Raw genomic sequence first — 22,569 nt, forward strand, 5'->3', positions numbered from 1 at the left:
GCTGGCCATGGAGGCGCGGCTCCAGTTGGCCCTGGGCCGGAAGCCTTGCAGGTTACAAGCTGGCTTTCCCCTTCTCTGGCTCTTGTGATTCCCGCTCCCTCCCAACGACGTGGACGCTGTCATCGCTTCCACTTCACAGATAAGAAAGCTGCGACCCAGAGAAGCGAGGTTACTATCCAAATCCGCGCATACCTAAAAGACCACAGCACACAAGTTGGTGGTGATGACAAACCCCGTGTTGGACTCACAGGCAGCCAACAGCACCGAGGAGATGGATGGATTATACCTGAGCTCTTGCCGCTCCCCCGGCCTTTCTCTGACCTTGGAATCCTGGGACCTGTCCGGAGCCTCTGTCCATCTGGGAACCCCACACCTTTGCCTGCTGACCCAGGCTGTTTGCTGTCCGTGGCAGCTGCAGAGGACTCAGGGAACGTGGAGATCATTGTAGAAGCAGGAGCTGGAAGTCTATCCCCAGGTCCGCCACGAGAGACACCAGGTATGAACACGGTTACTAGCAGGCCAGTGGGACAGACAGCCCTGAAGTTTTGTCTGCTATGTTTGATCCTTAAGCATGAGTATGGTGAGAACACAAGGTAGCATCCTATTTTTATACTGAGATGTAATTTGATTTGCAGCTGGTAAATGTTGATTGGAGGCTGGCGAGGTGGTGCCAAGCTCTTGGCAGTCTTTCCCTGCGAGGGTATCATGCCTGCTAGGAGGCAATCCAGAAGGGAAGACTTTTCTGACATCTTTGCCCAGTCCTTACTCCAATAGTACTTAGGGCTTATTTCCCCAGTGTTGATGGTCCCTCTCAGGAAGGCAGCCAAAGATTAGGCAAAAGATCCAGCCTCTCTCCACCACCTTGGGCTTGGCAGGGATTCCCAAAGGTATTCTGATATTTCCCTGTCCTCCTTTCTTGTGTTTAACATACTTAACTCATCCAAGGTATGTGCTTAAGAGTGAGAGCTGAGCATGTACACTTATGTGGGAAGAAAGATTCTCCCCTTTATTCTTCCTACATCTATTACTTTTTATTTTAAGTAACTTCCTTGTTTTTTAACTACCATCCTTCAGCTACAGTTGTCACGACTTCCCTTGGTGGTGTACAAAGAGTAGTGGGAAAGATTAGTTAATTTGATCATGTAATATTTCTAAATTTCTGTGTGGTGAAAGAAATAATAAATAAAAAACAAACCTGGGAGAAACATGTGCAATGTATAAGAAAAACTTAATGTCTTTAAAATTTAAAGAGCTCTATAATAAGAAAAAGAAACAGGATCTTTTTTAAAAGGGAGGAATAAATATACATGAAACTTACTAAAGAAGAAATAAATTTAGCCTATAACCATAAATATGCTTAATCTCACTACACACAAATAAATTCCAGTTAAAAATAAAAAGGAATTGTAATTTGTATTTTTGATTAATACATTAGAATTCTGATATATAAATATTTGAGGTTATTATAAGCTCAAGCAAGAAAGACTGATTTTCTTTTAGACTGGAGTAAAAATCAAGTTTCTGAGCCTTCACAACTTAGTTCTAGAACCTGGAAAGTAGAAATTTACTGAAGAAAGATAACTTAAAATTCAGACAGTTCCTGCAAATGCTGTTATTCCGGGATGACAGAGTGTCCCAAAATAATCCTCAGTGCATTTTAAACACAGATTTCAGATTTTTAAATTAAGTTGGAATTTAGGTGTATGCTTGTGTAGGTAAAATAGAATAAAAAATATTAATTGTTGCAAATGTAGTTCTAAAGGTTTACCAAAAACCTTTATAATATGAGCAAATAATAGAGGTGGGTTTAATCATTGATTTAAAATTTCATTAGTGTTAAAACCTGACAATAAATAGGAACTGGCATTTACTAAATGGTATGGAATCTAATTTTTAATTGAAATGCACTATTTAATTTAATCTTAAAATTTTCTTTGTGGAGGCTCACAGTAGAGAGGTGGACTGCTGAAGAAAGAAGCTAAGAGATTCATCTCTTATTTACAGTAAAATTAATTCAGTGAGAGCCTGACTTGGTTCTTATTTTTCTTTGAGTTTCCAGTGCCTAGAATACTACCTTGAATATAAATATTTGAATTATAAGTATCTGAGGTTACAGATATTAATTTATAATAATGATATCTTTCTAATGTCAAAGTTCTGAATAGACATTCATGAATCTGAAGTAGAAATAAGAGAAAGGCTTAAAGCACACACTTCTGAAAATCATCACAACAGAACATTTGCCTAATACTTTCTGTGACACATGTCCTTATACATAGGGGTGGGCAAAAGTAGATTTACAGTTTTAATTTTGCAAAGCAGTTTATCCTTGTTTCATTATTTATTTCTTAGTTATTGTATTAGTTATTATTATTAACCAACTTTTATCCACCCCTGTTTTTCAGAGTGCTTTTGAAATGTTTTCAGTGTAATTCAACAAAGTCTGTTGGTTTTAATCATAATAAAAACCTGAGATAATTAATGGATGTATTAGTTTGCTTGTGCTTCTGTAACAAATTGCCACAGACCTTCTCACTTATAAACAACAGAAATGTGTTTCTCACAGTTCTAGAGGCTGACAAGTCCAAGATCAAGATGCTGGTAGATTCTGCATCTGATGAGAACCTGGTTCCTGTTTCATGGAGTTCCAAGAGAGCATTCTGGGGTCTCTTTCATAAGTGCACTAATTCGATTCAGGAGGGTTCCATCTTCATTAAGTAAGCACCACTGAAAGAGAGAATATGGCATCCCAAAATATGCCCCATTTCCAACTCCCACTGAGTGAATGTTAAATCAGTATTTTAATCTATTTTTCCCTGATCTTCAGTACCAGCTCTATTTGAATTACTCTTTGCAAGCTAGGTGTTTTTCTGATCCTAGTGTACTTCTAATAAATGACTTTTCTTATATGTTTAAAGTAGATTTTGAACATGACACAACATGGAAGGCTATTATTATGGAAGGCCGTTAGCACTGTAGATGCCTTAACATAACTATTCTTAGGAATTTTCAAATGATTATCCTTATCTTGGCATGAGGTAATTAGAGCTGCAAAGATATTTAGAAGGAGTTATTAAGAAATGGGAACTGAATTTTAATTTTGTAATATTTTTAAAAATAGCACTTTATAACTGTGCTTTATGACTTCTCTATTGATTGATGATCAATCAAATGAGTTTTATGACTTTTCTGTTGACTGATGATCAATCAAATGAGATAATTTTTTCAAAATATGTTTTTAATATCAGTGCACGAAAACAATCAAAGCATCCAAACTCAGGATTACTTTCAGAGCAACGGCAAAGTTCCCACTCTAGTAGGATTTAAACTTTTAAGAGTGCTTGCATGTCAAAAGGAGTTGTTAACCAAAATGATGAAATTAGTTAAAATTCTATAAGATAATTACTAAGTAGAATCCATAACAATCTTCTCAAGTAAGTTTTAAATAAAGACCTTTGAGAAATATGATCCAGGAGGCAAGTCCAGCCCTTTTTGAAGTGGATACAAAATTTTCAGTGCAAGGACCTTATAAATCTCAGTGTCGCTTTCATGACCATCCTATTAATAAAAAAGTAACACAACACAGTATTTTAGTTACTGCATTAAGCTTGGGTTCACTTTTTATATTCCAGATCTGTGGAATTCATACACTTTTCTGGTTTTTAGTTAGCTTCCTTTATAGGTCTGCTAAGATCAAGATAAAGATGGTCATGTGGTGTTCTGGGTAGTTAACATTATTCTCATGACTTTGGGTTATCTGAGTTCAGAATACAGAAATAAATCTGTTTTCATTGTGCAGGAAAAAACAGATTTTGAGACTCTAATGAAGATTATATTTTGAATGTGGTATTACACAAAATAAATGTTAGGAGACCACCTGTGACTTTTTCCCTTTCTCTCGTTCTCTCCCTTGCTGACTCATTATTTAATTTTCCCAGATTTTACAGAAGGTAGTTGATAAACCTTTATTGTACTGAGTCAAAATAGTAGGGGGATTAATGTAGGAATTCCTGGATACAAGAGAAAATACGCCATTTTGTTGGCAATTCAGCCAGTCCTATGGGAATACCCATAGCTGACTGGTAACACAGCAATCAAGACTTAATGTGCAATATGGGTTAGTATTTCCCATATTTATTAACTAGAATTCATTTGCAATTTTTCTCCCATTTGCAATGTTATGAACTCGGGGTGTAGTTTATCTTTGTGATCTTGGCATTTTACTATTCATATGTGCTGTGTTTTTACAGTCTTGACTACATGATGATATTAAAATGAAAAAAGCCAGGGAATCACAGATAGTTGAAGGAAATGGTAACCTAAAATTTACAAAGTCCAAACTTCTCATTTTGTAGCTACAGTATGATTGGGACCCTTGGTAATAGAAGTCAGATTTCCCAATTCCCATAACATGAGACAGAGTCAAACACAGAAAAATCAAAATGAGAACTTATCCTCCAAGAGGTACACAAATTAGATATCATTATCCAAAGTGCGTCCCATTCATCCTTACCTTTCCATTCTAATAAATATTGCAGATATTCTCCTTTGCAAAACCAAACAAACAAAAACAAAAAGTCCTAGGAAAAGGAAATTCATATGATGTAGTATATTCTATTTACATATAAATAAGTTACTAAAAGCTAGCCAAAATAACTCTGTACTTGAATAATTGTGACAACAATGGCAACTACAAAGATGATGATGATGATAAATGTAATACAAGTTCTAGGTAATGAAATAATACTAAAGGTTATATAGTAAGATATAAAACTCTCAGCCCTGCTCCTAAATTCTATTTGTCAGATAAAATCACTTTTCAGTATTGCTTTCTCCAACAGTATATCTTGGCTATCACACATATGTCTGCTTCATTCTTCAAATTAACTTAACAGTCTATTGAAGGGATCTATCATCATTTATCACATCAGTCCTCTACTCACCATATTTATGTGAATTTTAGTGTTAGCTTTTGCCAGTAATGTAACAATAAATAGAGCTTTATAAATCTTCCCGATATATTTGTTGAATAATTTCCTACAAAGGATATGTCTGTGTCAGATAATCTGGAGGAAAAATCTGCAACACATGTAGCAAAAGACTCAATTCTTGAAACAACAATAAGCTTTTATAAAGAAAAAGGGAAGACAATTCACTTGAAAATGTAAAACAGAAATGAATGGATTCCCAAATAATTCATAAATATAACATAAAACATGAAAGTATTCAACTTCACTTATCCTGAAATAAGTATAAATTTTCAAAAATATTTTAATTTTTTCCCCCCAGCGGCGTTTACCGCTGAGCTTTGGTGAAGCTGAATGGTCACAGTGCTACTCTGATACTATTGGAGAGCACATAAAGTAATACAAATTCTTTGCAGGATGATATGCAATATCTAGATATATAATTTTAGATTTGGATTAAAATTGAATGGAGATTTTAAAATATTCTTTAGAAAATTAAAAAATTAAAATTGAAAAAAATTTTTTCATAGTTGCTGAAATATGAAACACATGCCACAATGCCATAAGTATGTAGAGTCAGGATGTGTGCCAGGCAGTCTGTTGATTTATGTATGAGTGCCACCTAAGTTCATTTCAATCATATTTAGTTTATTCACTTGGTTTCATTCTGAAGGAATGAATTCATTCTCATCATTTTGTCTGTGGTTGAGAAAATTGAACTCTAACAGATTGCAGTCCCAGAAGAAATTGCTTAGTGTTAGAGCTGCAAGTAATTGCTAAACTCCCACGTGCCTTAGGGCAGAAAGTATGTCCTTGATTAGAAAAACATGCAAGAAAAAAGAGGCAGTAAGCTCATAGTTAATGTGTAAGATAGCATTCTCTGTTAAGTGCTTTAGAGTAACAGGCACCTTCTTTTCCATTTTACTAACTAAAGGATTAATTTATATTCCAAAAGAAATGTTAAAATTCTAATCATTCTTCATCATTAAGTAGGGATTCTATATCTTCTCATTACCATACAGAAGGGCAGTTTAATTCAAATGAGGGAGAAAAATAAATCCAAGGGACTTATTTAAATTCATTTAATATGTAATTCTAAATGAAATACTTTTGGGAACACTGCCATAAATTAAATAGGATAGTTTAACGTTCGATTATGATGGATCCTAGTAAAAATATCAATATCAATAATCTTCACTAATATAAGAACTTAGTTTGCTTGCAATATACCAAGAGAGTATTATATACTTTCCATATATTTCAAGAATAAAAAATAATATATATATATTTATCCATCTCTTCATACTGTTTCTGATTAGATTTTCACCTAAAATTCATATATAATTTATATATATATATATATATATATATATATATATATATATCCTCTATTTCTGCTTTGTTATTTATGATCAAAAGCACTATTTTCTCTAAGGTGTACTAACAATTTCAAAGAGACACTGAAGAGAGACAAAAAACAGGTAATGAAAAGGAAATGCAAAGTGAAAGTGCATACAAATAAGTGTCCCCATAGTGGTACCAGATCAGTAGTATCTGCAAGCATGTAAAGTTAACTTCATATTTAGAAAAATGTGCATCACATACATATTTATATCTATATCTAGTGCTTATGTATAAAGTGTTAGAGTGCATACAAAATTCTGTCTTTAAAAAAAACAAAACTGTCCCTGGGAGAACCAAAATTTTCTATGGTGAATGGCCAACCTATTCTCACAGCTATCTCAAATTAAAAAACAAATAGGAAAAAAAAAAGAAAGAAAATCTCATAACTACAACAACCAAACAACCAAAACTATTGCAACAGCAAAAACAAGCAAACCTAAACATATAGAAGTTAATGTTGACAAATGCGATCCTTTACCTATGGGGAAAGGGATATACTGTGTGTACATAGAGACTTTATGTAAAGCACAGTGAAGTTTTTCACAGGCATTCCCTTGAACCTTAACCTAATACCTCTTAAAGAAAATAATGAACATTATTTAAAAAATGACATTCTAATCATATATTTCTAGGTAAGATCAAGAAAAAGTGATAAATGTATAATATATTAATATAGAGGGAGTTACATCTAAACCCACAGAGATAAAAGTGAAAGTAATGTTTTATAGTTGATATACAAAACTATAATAGTTGCACTAGTTTCAATTGTACAATACAGTATAATGATTCAACATTTTATACCTCACAATGTGATCTCCCCACTAATTCAGTTGTCACCATGAGAAATTATCACGTCGTTATTATTGACTCTTCCCTTCACTATTTTCACCTATCCTTCATCCTCCTCCCCTCTGTTTTAATTAAAAATTAGAAACTATATGATTACATGCTTATTCTCCCATCAAATAACTTCTCTGAGCAAGTGTTACTGTGTTGGGAGAGAACATCTTTCCCATCTCAAGGTATGGGGCAGCCCTCTGACTGTGCCAGGCTAGAATGGTAGGAAGAATCACTGTAGTTTCCAATATTGTGTAAGATAGGTCTTACTTCCCACCAAAACACAAAATGGGAAGGATGAATACTATTGGAAATGAGTTTTTTGTATTAGGTTGGCCAAAAAGTTTGTTTAGATTTTCCATAAGATGATGGTAGTAGTGCTTCGTTGTCTTCATTTGAAACAATTTTGTTAGACTGTATTGTGACAGCTGTTACATCGGGGTACATTTAAAAAACTCAAAATTGGTGATTTTTATGTAGCCATTTTAATATTAAAGATGGAAGAAAATTGCAGTATTTTCAGCACATTATGCTTTATTATTCCAAGAAAGGTAAAAGCACAACTGAAACACAGAAGAAAAGATTTGTGCCATATATGGAGAAGGTGCTGTGACTGATGGAACATGTCAAAAGAAGTTTGCGAAGTTTGGTGCTGGGGTTTTCTCTCTGGACAATGCTTCAAGGTCAGGTAAACCATTTGAAGTTGATAGTAATCAGATTGACACTTCAATTGAGAACAATGAACATTATACTATGCAGGGGATAGCCTACGTACTCAGGATACCCAAATCAATAAAGTTAGTGATGAAAATTAAAAAGATGTCTTTTGTTTTACAGAAAAAAAACTAAAAGGACTTTTTGGCCAATCCAACATAATGGGTAATAAAACATCTTTATTAAAACTAACATTCAAGTTTTTCTGTAATTTTTATTAATGAGGCTACAGAGCAGAAAATATTGTTTTTTGTTAAACTAAATATGCTCATTATTGTATTAATAAATATTTAGTGAATATTATATAAAGGACAAAGAAAGATAAGAAACTAAGTTTATAAGGCACCTAATATTTGAACTGGGCACTTAAGATATTTCTTTTAGTTCTAAAAATTATTCTATGAGAAAGAGTTTTATTCAAAAACTAATTCAAAATTTGTTGATGAGTTAACTTGACTAGTAATAGTGAAATTAATTTTCTTGCCCAAAGTCACATTAATGAAATAGAGTTTTGAATCCAGGGAAATAAAACTCCAGATCTGTATGAAGATGGATGACACATAATTTATTACTGCTACAACTAAAATGCTTTTAGAAATTACAGAATAAACATGCATGTTATAACAACCATATCATTGGAGTGAATATTTGTTTTTATATTTTGTGTTCCTTCACACTGAACAGCCTCATGTTTTAGGTAACCTCTTGTGGTTTTGGCTTACCTTATCAAATTATAGGTAAAGTTATAAAAACTTTCTCACAGAAAGGTGCAGGCATGTCTTCCTGACCCACAAATCAGATTCAAACACAAGAGATCTTTAGTTTAGTTTGGTTGTGGGATTTCTGGGAACTCAAGCAGAAAACTATTGCCTTTTCTAGTACCATCTCAGTGCTTTTGAGGTATTGTACTGCCAGCATAGACTTTAAACACTGTTGTTTCAGTCTTCCAAGGTTCCGCAAACTACCTATTATCTATTTCTCATTCTTCTCTCTTCTTCTCTCCTCTCCTCTCCTCTCCTCTCCTCTTCTCTTCTCTTCTCTTTTTTCTTCTCTCTCCATATATATAAAATAGCTAGAGAGTATACAAGGTGTGTCTAGAAGGTATTCAGCCATGTAAAATGAAAAATAGAGGCACTTATTGAAGAAGAGACAAGGTACAAGAAACATTGTACATAGGACAATGACACCTCAGTTCTCCTCAAAGTAGGCAGTTCTCTCAGCATCTCTTCCACTGTTCAGAACACTGTAAAATCCTTTGTCAGGATTACCATCAGCTGCTCTGTCATATTTTCCTGAATCAAAGCCCTTTCAAATGTGATTTTAATTTTGGAAAAAGCCAGAAGTTGTAGGGTGCCAAATCTGGGCTGTAGGGGAGCTGAGTCACCTGAATGATTTGATGTTTTGCCAAACTACTGCAGGAGTGGGCACATTGTCGTTATGAAGCTGCCAATTACCAGTTTCCCATAGCTTCAGCCTTCTGAATCATTCCAATAGTTTCCATGGAGGAATGTACAAACTTAACGCAAAATTGGATGCAGATTCATTGCTCTACTCGCTCAGTCATTTTGAATGGATGACCACACAGTATACATGCTCATTCAATGGCGTCTACCACCCCACTGACTAGTACAGTGAAGTCATCACTGTTCACACATACACATTCCAGTCCACTTTCCTTGGCTGCCAGGTTACATCAATGTTGCACAAACCATTATATTAAGAATGGCTGGACTTTCTGGACAGACTTCTTATATAAATCAAAAGCAAAAACTCATTAAACTGAATGAATTCAATGTTCTAGACTATATTATTATCATAGGATAAATGAATCATTTGGGGGATCCATAAATCACCTGAGTTGTCTCTCACATTTCATGAGTAAAGAGCTCACTTGACAAGGAGTTTGTATGAGGAATCAATAAATGATAAAATGATAAAATGATTGAGCAAACATGATTGATGAATTGAATGATTGGCTGACTGAATGAGTACCATAAGACATGTTTTCCCTGGAGTTGTCTTTGACTGCCATGTCTTTTCTCATCTTTCTTTATCTATGTATAGCACTCAGACTTTAGTTTTTGCTTTTTTGTTCTCTTTTGATTAATTCAGTTGGTATCATCATCCTAGTAAGGTTTTTTTATGTTGAACATTCTTCTGAAATCCTTTTTGACACATCTTATGACAATTTCCTTGTATCATTTCTATGCCTTTCTAAGTTGCTAACATAAAGAGAAAAGTTATAGAAATAATGTGTAATTTTTAGGTAGTATATACATTAGGAATTTAGGGATATTTCAATATTAAAATTATATTTACTTATTACAATATACTTACTGATTAAAGAACAAAAATGATATAATCACTTTTGTAGATGCCAAATAACACTTGATAAAACTTAACACTTTCAAACAAAATCATCATAGTAAATTAGTAAGAGAAATGTGTTTTCTTAACCATATAAGGGAACTCTACCAAAAACAAATGTTCTACTTAAAGTTGAATTACTAGAGGCATTTTTATTGAAATGAGAAGCTGACAAAGATGCCACCACTTTTCATCTTTTAAAAAACTGCATAATTTGATAAAATCAATTTTTAACCACCATAACCAATAAAAATTATGCTTAATTAACAACATATTTTATATGGATCTTCATTAGGCATATTTTGTAATATGGAATTAGAAAGTTATCAAAATATACATGAGTAAGAATAAAATACTAATTCAGTTACATTGATATAATGAACTAACATGAAGCCATTTACAAATGAGCCATTTATTTGGAAAAATGTCCTAGTCATAATATTAAGTGGTAGAAATATATAGATCACATTTTCAAATATTAGGGAGAATATATATGTACATTAACTTGTGTAAGTATGTGTTATGGATGTATATTCAGTGATTTATGTATGTAAAAGGAATACACTACATATGTACATACTAAAAGATGTTTATGATATGCTATGTGAACAAAGAAAGTTAAATACTGTAATATATGTATGCTTTCATATTAGCTCTTGCTTTTACAATTATCCACTGTATACCTTCACATATCTTCAATAAATATTTTTCTAAAACTATTCTTTTCTGAAGCATAAAGTCATGTAAAAGTTACAGACACACAAACACACACACATACACACGGCACACATCCTTACAATGGAGGTACAAGCCCTTATAATCCCATATATATTAATAGAGTTAATGAATGTAACTTTTTATAAGACTTTGGCTATATCAAATACATTTATTATGATGTGATAACCCAAGAAGATGAATTAAAATTTTTATAAAAGAATATACATCCTCAGTGGGTAAGGTCAACTTAATACTTGTTAGTGGAAATGTTTGACAGCTGTTTGAACATATTGTCATTTGAGATGGGAAAAAAGGACCAATTCATCAAAATCAACAATACTCACAGAGGGAGTTGTATAGGCTTTTAGCTACCTTTATATTAAATCTAGTCAATAGAACCCATCAGCTAAAACATCTGTTGTACATAAGAAGACATTAGTTAATGACAACACTGTTATGTTCAACACAAGCCTAACTGTTGAATATAATACTGTAAAGGGCATTGTGTATGTGTGTGTTTGTGTGTATTTGTGTGTGTGTTTGTAGTGTTATATATTTGAGTGGAACAATTTTACAGTAATGAGATGAAAATTTGGTCTGTAGAGGATCTCAGAATAAATAGGAATTACAAATGGGCTAAACTGTTGTACTGCTAACCTATTAACAAAATATCTTTCCATGGAACATTTTTATCAATGTTTATTATTACTCTCATGGTGGGAGGGTGCCTTTTTCTTTTCTGGCTTAATGCATGCATATCAATAGGTAAGGGACTGAAAAAAGATACAGCCTCTGTTAGGGAAGGATTTAAAAGAGGAAAATGTTATCTACACTTAGCAGCTATATATTTTTGTTTTTAAATATTTAATACAGGCCAGAAATTTTATAAATTGTTTAGGTATTTTTTTACCAAGGACAGTTAGTTTATTATTTTTTTAATTTTAAAATTATTTTTTATATTATTTTTATTGGTTTCAGGTGTAAAACATAGTACTTAAACAATCATATTCTTTACAAAGTGTTCCCCCTGATATTCCAGTACCTACTAGGCACCACACATAATATCACAATATTATTTATTATATTCCCTATGCTGTACTTTAAATCCCTGTGCCTACTTTGTAACCACCAATTTGTATTTCTTAACCCTTCCACCTCTTTTACTCAGTCCCCCCAATCCTCCTCCCCTCTAGCAACCACCAATCTGCTCTCTGTGTCTATGAATCTGTTTTAATTTCATTTGTTTGCTCATTTATTTTGTTCATTAGGTTCAACATCTATGAGGTTTATCCAGAAGGTATCCAGTGATGTAATATGAAAAATATACATTTATTGAAGAAGATATAACATACAAGAAACATTGTACTTTGGGACCTCACACAGTTCTCCCAATTGCCATCAGCTGCCCATTGTATTTTCCTGAATCTCATTGATGATCTGAAATCTATTCCCCTTCAAAGGTGATTTTAGTTTTGGGAAAAGCTGGAAGTCACAGGGCATCAAAACTGGGCTGTAGGGAGCTGAGTAACCTGAATGATTTGCTGTGTTGCCATACAGCTCTGCATGACACATGATGCATGAGCGGGCACACTGTCATGATGAAGCTGCTAATCACCAGTTGCCCATAGCTGTGGCCTTCTGAATCATCTGAATAATTTCCATGGAGGGATACTCAAGCTTAATGGGAAATTGGATACAGATTCATTGCTTTGCTTGCTCAGTCATTTTGAATGTGATGGCCACAGAGTTCACATGCTCATTTAACAGCCTCTACCACCTCCACTAACTAATACAGTGAAGTCCCTATTGTTCATGCATGCAAATTCCAGTCCACTCTCCTTAGCTGTCAGTGTACAGCAGTCTTGTGCAACATTATATTGACAATGACTAAAACTTTTCCAGAGAGACATTTTAAATGAAATAATCTATTTTTTTGCTTTCTCTGATTGATTTATTTCACTTATCATAATACCCTCTAGGTTCAACTATGCTGTCACAAAAGGTAAGAGTTACATTTTTTAAATATTTTATTTATTCATTTTTAGAGAGAGGGGAAAGGGAGAAAGAGAGAGAGAGAAACATCAGTGTGTGAGAGAAACATTGATTGGTTGCCTCTCACATGCCCCCAACTGGGGACCTGGTCTGCAACCCAGGCATGTGCCCTGACTGGGAATCAAACCAGCTATCTCTCTGTTTGCAGGCTGGCACTCAAACCATTGAGCCACACCAGCCAGGGCAAAAGTTAATTCCTTTTATAGCTGAATGATATTCTATTTTATATACATTCTACAGTTTTTTTTCCTCACTCATCTGTTGATGGGCATTTGGGTTATGACTTCCATATCTTATCAGCTACATTTTATATATAGACTCAATAAAGCTTTTAATTCTTTATACCTGGATATAAAAACTGGAATATTCCATTTTAATTTCCTACAAAATTAATTTTGTGTATGTTTTGCCTAGAAGGTGAAAATCTGACAAAAAATAAACTATGCCCTATGTCCAATTTTAATTATTAATGCTCAAAGAAAATTCTAATTTTCAAAAACCATAATTTGTCATTGAACACTTTTTAAAGGCATTATAATTTACTATGATCTATAATAGCAGTTGAGAATAAAATATAAGCCAAACAGAAATAGAAATAAAAATGTTTTTGGCATACAGAGTAACTTAAGACAGTTATAGTAGAAGCAGACTATGAGAGATACACCTAGTGAGCACACATAGTGAGTTGATTGTACTGTATTATGCAAGTCATCATAAGCCTTGGAGAAGTTTAATATAACAAATAACAGAACTAAATTTCTATTTGAAATATAAACCTGGTAGCCCTCCACTGAAACAAAATCAGTGTCTTGCTCCTTTGTGATTTATTTATTTATTTGCCATAGCCAGGGTTAGTATTTAATTCTTCTTACTTGTAACATTTCTGCTTCTGTTGGGAATGGTTGCCCTTTGGGAACTATTGTCCAGTGCTTTCAGTGTTATATCTGCAGTATGCATCTCTGTATCTGACATATGTTAAATATTCAGGAAATAATTAGAAAAGACAAGTGGAAGGGAGGAAAGGGACAGGCAGGATGGATGGAAAGAAAGAAAGAGAAAGAGAAAGGAATCATTTGATAACTATAAAATAATACAGATATTATATGGTATGAATAAAATATCTGCAAGCAAAAATAAACAAAGAAGTGTCAGTAGTAAGATTTAGTATCATTTGACATTTAAAGAATTAGTGTGTAGTTATAAGATTTTCACCATAAATCACATGAAACCTTATCTCATTATATTAATGAAACCATATATAATTATATGTAAAAATATCTAAATAGCTCTTGTATTTAAAAGAACATAACAAGATTAGTAGCAAATAAAGTTTTAATTGGTTCAGAGAAGTTAACTCATGCATAAAAACTTAAAGAGATGATCTTGTTTCTTTTTGTGATATGTGTGAACATGAAGACAATGTAAAAGCAAATAAACTATTATAGAATGATCAATGTGCAGATCCATTTCCAAATCTGCCACCTTTCAACATTTAGTTCCTTAGGTTTTATTGCCAATTTATATTTCTAATCAATGTTTATTATTCATATATCCAGATAGTTTATTCCTTTTGCTTTGGAAATATAAAATACATTTTCTAGATTTTATTTATGTTTTAAGTCATCAGTTTGAAGTTATTATTCTGGTGTATGAATGCTTTAAATTTACTAGTAATGACACAAATTTCAAAAAAAGAAAATGCTCGTCTTTTATTTTAAAATACCTTCAAATCAAGTAGGTTTAATATATGTGTTTCTGGGTTTTTATTTCTTTGTTTCAACTTATCCACCTGAAGTAAATTGATTCATTTAAAATCTGATACCTATTGTTTTTGCCAGATAACAGCATAATGTATTAGTTCAATGTATTTTGTTGGTTGCCATTATAAAATATGCTCTATTGGTTTTCTACTGATATGAAGTAAGTTGCCTCCTAATTACCAATAACATTTATAAACCGTTATTAACATGTTAGAGAAGGTAAGTATAGATACTAAACAGGACAAAATATGTATCAAGTTGTTAGATAAAAAAATTGTTGATAAACAACATACAATCCAATTTTGCTTTTAGATTCTAACTTACTTCCTTTCCTTATAAGTTGGCTTTATTTAATATTATATTTTTGATTACTCTTGCTGGAGTACAATAATATTTGAAAACAAATATAACAAAATATAAATTATACCATCTCATTTAGCATTTTGCCCTTGCATAAAATAAAATAACATTAAAATAAAAATCAGTTATAGAAGGGCAAATATATTAGCATGTGTTTTACTGTTCCTTTACTTACTTAAAAATGAAAAAGATAAACCTTCCTAGAAGCTATAAGAGTTTAAAAATTAATTTACATGTCATTACACTATGTAGTTTATAAAAAGGAGAAAAATTGATTTAATCTATTTGAATGCTATATGCATTAGATGTCTTATTCATCTGATAACTAGTAGCTGTCAATTGATGGCAGATCTATGCATTCTAATAGTGACATGACAATTATCAAGAAAAAGATAATGCCTTATATATTTGAATGTTAAGTCCAGAAAATAAGGAAGCACTAGACTTCTTACTTAAAGTTCTAGTAGAAACATTAAGTTGGTATTGGGAGAATGGGGGATCTCTTTCCTATTAACACGTAGTTAATGCTTTCACCTCTAGAAGCCTACATGCTGAGCTATTTTTATTGTTCTGGTAATAGAATTGTACTGATGATAGTGAAGATGAATTTGCACTAATCTTCTCATGGTTCCTCACTGCTTGAGATAACCAGTGTTTGAAACACAATTATTAGGAAATAATGGCACCATCACTGGCCCCAGGATGGAAGCAAAATCACTGATTCACTCTCTCCTTGGCCAATCAACCCCCTATGGACCATTAAACAAATTTTAAAAAGGAAATTAGTAATTATAGTTATCACAATAACCCTAGTTCAGGAATAAAGGTATGAAATCAAGGTAATACATGATTACCTTATTATATATATGATTAGCTTGTTATTATATAACAAATTACACAGTTCTCATTAAGTGGCTTATATAACAAAAAAAGAAAAATAAGAAATATGTCAATAGTTTAAAATACTCCTACTACAGGAATAAATGTGATTCTTATTAAAATCTAATGTCCTTTAATGCCCAAACCTAACCTTTTTGTTCCTTTTCTTATGACTAAAACTTCTGATAGTGTTTTTTTTCTGAATTGTTAAGTTGCCATGCAATTATTATCAAAATCCGAAGAGGTGCATTATGCTGTCAGAAATGTAAAAAACATCTTAATAATCTCAACTAGTAATTTTTTTCAGTAACTATTTCTTGATAAGTACTTTTAAAAGCTCAGAATGCTAAATTATGACATTATCTGAGGGACAAAACTTATCTCTTGGAAAGCTATTAATTTATAAAAGTGTTTTTGTTAAAACAATAGAAAAATAACACAATGATTTGTTTAAGCATGAAATAAGAGAAACAAAAGTCCCAGACACAAAACAGTTACTTAAGGTAGACCTCAATAATGCCATAACTTAATATAACTCTAGGTCTACATATTTACAGAATTACAGGTAGCATGAATATTCTGGTGATCCTGCAAAACAAAATTTTTTAATATGCTTGTTTAAGTAGTGTCTCCACTTCATGTCTTAATATGAAAGAAGGAACTATGGATAATACTTATTTCCATGGTCTTTATGAGTCTCCTCACATATTAAGAGTATGCATCCTAGATTAAGCAAATATCAGTGTAAATAACAAGGACAATAAACAGAAGAACCTTATGTCTGGGTGAGCACTTTAGCACTTTGTAGTCATAGTTTTGCAATGGTTCTCTTCTGTCAGTGATCTCAGTAACTAGGGAAATGGGTATGACAGTGTCTGGAGGGCACTGTTAGCTATCTGCACCAGGATACAAGCAGAGTGTGAACTAAGAGAGGGGAATCCAGCATCACCGCAGGGCATGTGAAACTGCATGCAGCCTTTCCAAAGAGCCTAAAGGGCAGTGAAAACAGAGCCAGCATTCCAAGGACAGTTCAATGTCTGAAATGGGGTCCATTCCTCAGATGCCAACAAAAGATGTAAAACTTGTAATTCTGCTCATCAGATCAATATTTTTAGTATATTTATAAAAAATAAATTCCAAAGTAACAAATCCTTCTAAAAATTGAATATATTGGCAGACATTACTGAAAAGATTCTAGGTCTCAAATTATGACATAGAGCCTCTATTGCTATTCATATCTCAGTTTTGCCTTACTCTGTTCCCACAGAGTAGCAAATAGGGACAAGAGCAGAGACATAACTTGGTTTATTAACACACCCCTAATCAACTGTCTGACCAATGGTATAGTGACTCCAATTTTATACACCTCAGTCATATATATATATTCATTCCCCATTCTGGTGTTGTAGGATATGTAGGGATGGGCAGTACATCTCCACTAATTAGTATACAGTACATGGAATCAACTGGGTTATTTTAGTGGGAGAGATATGGTGTTCATATGAAAGACTTAGGTTCACCATATTCCTATATATGCTAAACCTGCAAGTCCTTCTGCTCATTATTTCTACTTACTAAGAATAATATGGAGACATATGTGTTTCATTAAAGCTAGATTCATGTTTTAAGACTATACAATTTTATACACAGCATTACATAATGCTTATTCAGTAATTTATATAACAAGTGATTTGAGAGTTGGTTCTTACTACTCTTTAAATTTGGAGACTATGAAAACAATTAATGTTGCCAAGTTCTCACTGCTCTTTAGAAATAGCTAATTAAATACTTTTCAAAATACCATGATAATCTTTTTCAATTCTCTGGACATTTAACAAAAAATAAAATACAACAACTATAGTCAAGTTCACTGGTAAATATGCAAGAAGCATTTAATTAAATTTCTCATCTCTGAAAATATTTCTGAAATAACATTTTGCAAATTATGTAAGTATATGTCCTAACTTTTTAGGTAATGATTAAAAAAAGGAAAGCAAAAGAAAGCTAAGGAGCTTTGGGATCGCAGGGATGTGAGGCTTCAGGGAAGCATGTGTAAATTTTTTCTTTATCTAAGCATGTATTTATTCTACATAGTAATCAAGCATTGTAAATTTGAATTTTATAAGATACTGAAAAATTCATACTTGAATAAAAATATTTTATAAATTACTACCTTATAATGTTTAGATATGAAATATTTGCATTTTTATTCAAAATAAATGCTGTCATTAATTATTAATCAAATGTTAATGGAAAATTAACCCAACAATTAATCATTCTCTTAAAATCCTAAATTCACAATGTAAAATGCAAGATGCAACAATCATCATAAATTCTTTCACACTACTGCCCGTCCCCAGATAAGGAAGATTTATGGAGTTAACCTTTGATGGAATCACAAACATTTCTAATAATCTTTTGAAATTAATCTCTGTCCACTAATAAGTGTTTCAAAAGCCAGTAATCCAATGCTTTACATTTTCTTACTGTCACTTCCAGAGCTATCTTTTGAGAACCTTATTCCATTATCTAGTACTTTATATTTTTATATAGTGTAAAAGAAGAGATTGAAACTAAGGAACCTACCTAAAATCTACAGAACTCCATATTTTCCGATTTTCTGAATTTTTTAATGAATGAAAGCCTATGTAAAAATTAATTGTAACTTAATTGGTTCTCCATTGGTCATTTACCAGTTCTCTGAATCTCAGGGAACTTAAACAAGCTGGGTATAAATAACAATGATTTTGGTTATACTAGATCAGACAAAAGATTCCACAGGAAATTGGATACAGACAGAGATTAAAATCACCAACACTCTCTTCTTTTCTTGTGTACTGTACTGCTGTGCAATTTCTACACCTGTGTTTAAAGTATTTTAATCAAGTATTGCAACTTTCTAATTAGATGGTGAAGAATTTTGGAATCTCAAACAAGCTCCTTCCCATGGTTAAAACAAATTCTACGTTGCATTATGGTTGCATTTTTTTCTACATGTTTAGGGATTAACCCTTTGTGTTACTTCTATAAAAACTATCATAGAAAATATCTCCATATCATATAATCACACTACAAAACTCACAGAAGAATGACAACGTCTAAAGATAATAGACCAATCTCTAATAACACCAAGGAACAAGGTCCTTTAGATATTCATCTCAGAATTTCAGATACTCATGAGAAAAAATTACTTGTAGATTGACAAAAGACAGTTTGAAACATCTGAAACTTGAGTGAGATCATTGGTGCTACCGGTATACTTTCCTCTTAAAATTGTCACCAAAATGTATCAAATTAGTTCATGAGGAAGTAACATGCACCCATATTAACTTTATTTTCTATAGCAAAATTTTCATTAACTTAAGACATAGAACTATAGAGATAGGTTATAAATATCCAGGCAACAGATCAGATAGAAATTTTAAAAAACATATAAATTACCAATCTGAATAAAATTTATTTGTAAATTTATGGCTGACAACTCAATATTACCTAATGTATTTAGTATGCCTGAATTGCTTCTGATTTTACTGTCACAAAGAAATGTGTCTGCAAATATATAAAATGCCTCAAAATACAGAGTGGGGATCAGGTTCAATTTGCTTATATCAGGGCAGAGTCTTTGACTAACAAATGGTTATTCTTCACATCCCAGAGAACATCACCTGTCTCAGCAAGGGAAAGATGATCAAGAGGGGTTGGGGTCTGAGGAAAACCAGCCAGAGAAACCAGAGCAAGGAGAGCTAGATGTCAAAAATCATTCACTGGCCAGAAATGGGAATATATCATTTATTGTCTGAAGTAATTTCTTACTGAAACTCTTCACAAACTGAAAGAATACTCAACTTCTCCTATCAAGTTCATATCAACAACAAAAAAGAACATATCTCTCCACATTAAATAAGAACACTTCATTACTTTTACTAGACAGAGAATTACAGATTTCAAAACTTTTTTTTTGGCTATAGATTCCAGCAACACAACCTTGTTTAAAGCTTAGCTGTAGTGAATTATTAATTTTAATATGTATATATATACAAAATGTGTATATATACACACAAGTGTATATGACATATATGTGTACTTTTTATTTACTTATTTTAATTTTTATTGTGTTTTCTTCCATTACCATTTAGTCCCCTTATACCCACTTCCCACCCGTTGTCCATGCCCATGAATCCTTTTTCCTTTTTGCTCAATATCTCCACCTCCTCACCACTCCCTCCTCAGCTGTCAGTCCGCTCTCTATAAGTCTGCTTCAATTTTGCTTGTTAGTTCAGTTTGTTCATTAGATTCCACATATGAGTGAAATCATATAGTACTCATCTTTTTCTGACAGGTATATTTGACTTAGCATAATGTTCTCCAGGTCCATCTATACTGTTGCAAAGGGTAAAATTTTCTTTTTTATATGGCTGAGTAGTATTCCATTGTGTAATATCCCATAGTTGGTTTATCCACTCATCTACTGATGGACAGTTGAGCTGCTTCCATATCTTGGCAATTGTAAATAATGCTGCAATGAGCATAGGAGTGCCTATGTTCTTTCAAATTAGTGTTTTGGGTTCCTTTGGATATATTCCCAAAAGTGGGATTGCTGGGTCAAAAGGGAGATCCATTTTTAATATTTTAAAGTATCTCTACACTAGTTTCCACAGTGGGTACACCAATCTGTATTCCCATCAACAGTGCAAAGGTGTAATTTTTACTATATATGTGAAGAAAATTAGGATTGCCTATAATTCTGTCTTCTGGAGTTAGTCATTATTAATATGTGGATCTACCTGCTTCTCATCTTTTTTCCACATTTTATTGCAAAAACACAAAATATAATAGCATGGGTATATACATGTTATGTGTACACACTTCTAATAGTTTTTTTTTCCTGTTTTTATTGTTTGTGTTTAATATGTATAATGGATAAGCAACATTTGATAGTAATTAAACAAAATGTAATAGATACATAAATAGACAAGTACCACCTTGAACTGGTGGTTTTAGCAGATTATCAATTATTTTAAATTAATTTTAAATATACCAAAGAATAGTTAAAAAGTTATCAAATTCCAAATATTACAGCAAAAATATTCCTTAAGCAAAACATTTGAGTATTCATGAGACTGCAGAGGTCTTAAAATTATATTTTCCATTTGGAGTAAAATGCTCTGGCCTGCCTATAAAAACTGAGAGTTATATTTTAATCCAGTCTTACTTTAAAATAATGAAATGTTTCATTCATTACAATTACATCTCCATATTCATTATTACATTTGCACTTCTCTTGAACCCCTAAACTGTGTGATAGTATTAAATCCAAATTCTTCCATGTTACTGGACTAAACGCCTAAAACAAAGTCACACTATATTACATAGGCTCACAATTCCTTGATAGTGTATAGGACTTACCTGTTCAAGAAGAATGTAAGAGCATCTGAGAAGCTGTCAAGGAGAAAAATGCCAAAGGGATTAATAAATCATATTTCTATAACATGATGATGAGAATTATAAAAAGCTATGTAAAAATTAGGTCACTGCCAGTCAGATGGCTTGGCATCTTTTAAGCCTTGGTAGTAGAGTAGTGTACATTTATCTTCTGTTATGCACCAGTAAGTAATTGGTGAGCTTAATATATATAAACATTACTTAAAGACATTATGATTGGCTTGGATCCAGAAAGTATCCTCTGACATTACCATTAACTATTGAAGAGCTTAAATATTGCTAGAGATAACTGAAGAGGCAAAAAGAAAAGCCAGAAGTCAAAGAATGGCAATAATAGTAAGAAAAAAATGAGAGGACAATTAGAAATGAAACATGCATACTTAATGATATAATAATTTTAAAACAAATCAATGAAACAAATATCCACATGGTTCATAAAAAATAGTAATTTACTACATTAAAAAATAAGGGTAAGAAATATCTAAGACACGGGCATAATAAATGCTATTTTTCACTCCATTATTTTAATGTTTCTTATAAATAGAAACTAATCTTCCTAATGTATTCTCCCTGTTACATATGAAAATAAATGTACTGTCATTATCTGTGACCCTATATAAAAAAATAATAAACACTGAAAACAAAAAAGAAAAGAAAGAAAATTAAGGTAAAACAAAAACAAAACCCAACTCAGTTGCCAGTTCCCATGCAATCAACTGGAAACACTTCTGAGAAAATTAAGCAATAATTTAGTTATTACATTGGGTAATATATTACATTTGGTTTGATGAATTAACAATGATCACACAATCAAGGTAGTCTATTCATAAATAAATTTCATTGAAGTAAAAGTTAAAGATATTTATAAAATCATATTTCCTAAGAAAAAGTCTTTGACAAATGAGATGTTTTTATGAGTTTGGTAAATGCAGGAGCTTTTGAATTTCAGCTCATTAATTTAATTCTATCTTTCATTGCCTAAAATGATAATTATTATTCATTGCCACATATTTCAAATATAGTCAGGTGAAAAAATTAAGATTATCTATAATTCTCTTGCCTGGAGTTAG

General features: G+C 32.3%; 1 pseudogene; it reads left to right on the plus strand.

Annotated features, from left to right (window-relative positions):
• The first annotated feature begins 223 nt into the window (after positions 1-223).
• Positions 224-597, plus strand: LOC150012314 (zinc finger protein 142-like; annotated as a pseudogene).
• Positions 598-22,569: the final 21,972 nt, after the last annotated feature.

This window comes from Furipterus horrens, unplaced genomic scaffold, assembly GCF_987537825.1.
Source record: "Furipterus horrens unplaced genomic scaffold, mFurHor1.1.pri manual_scaffold_4, whole genome shotgun sequence".
NCBI classification, from domain to species: Eukaryota; Metazoa; Chordata; class Mammalia; order Chiroptera; family Furipteridae; genus Furipterus; species Furipterus horrens.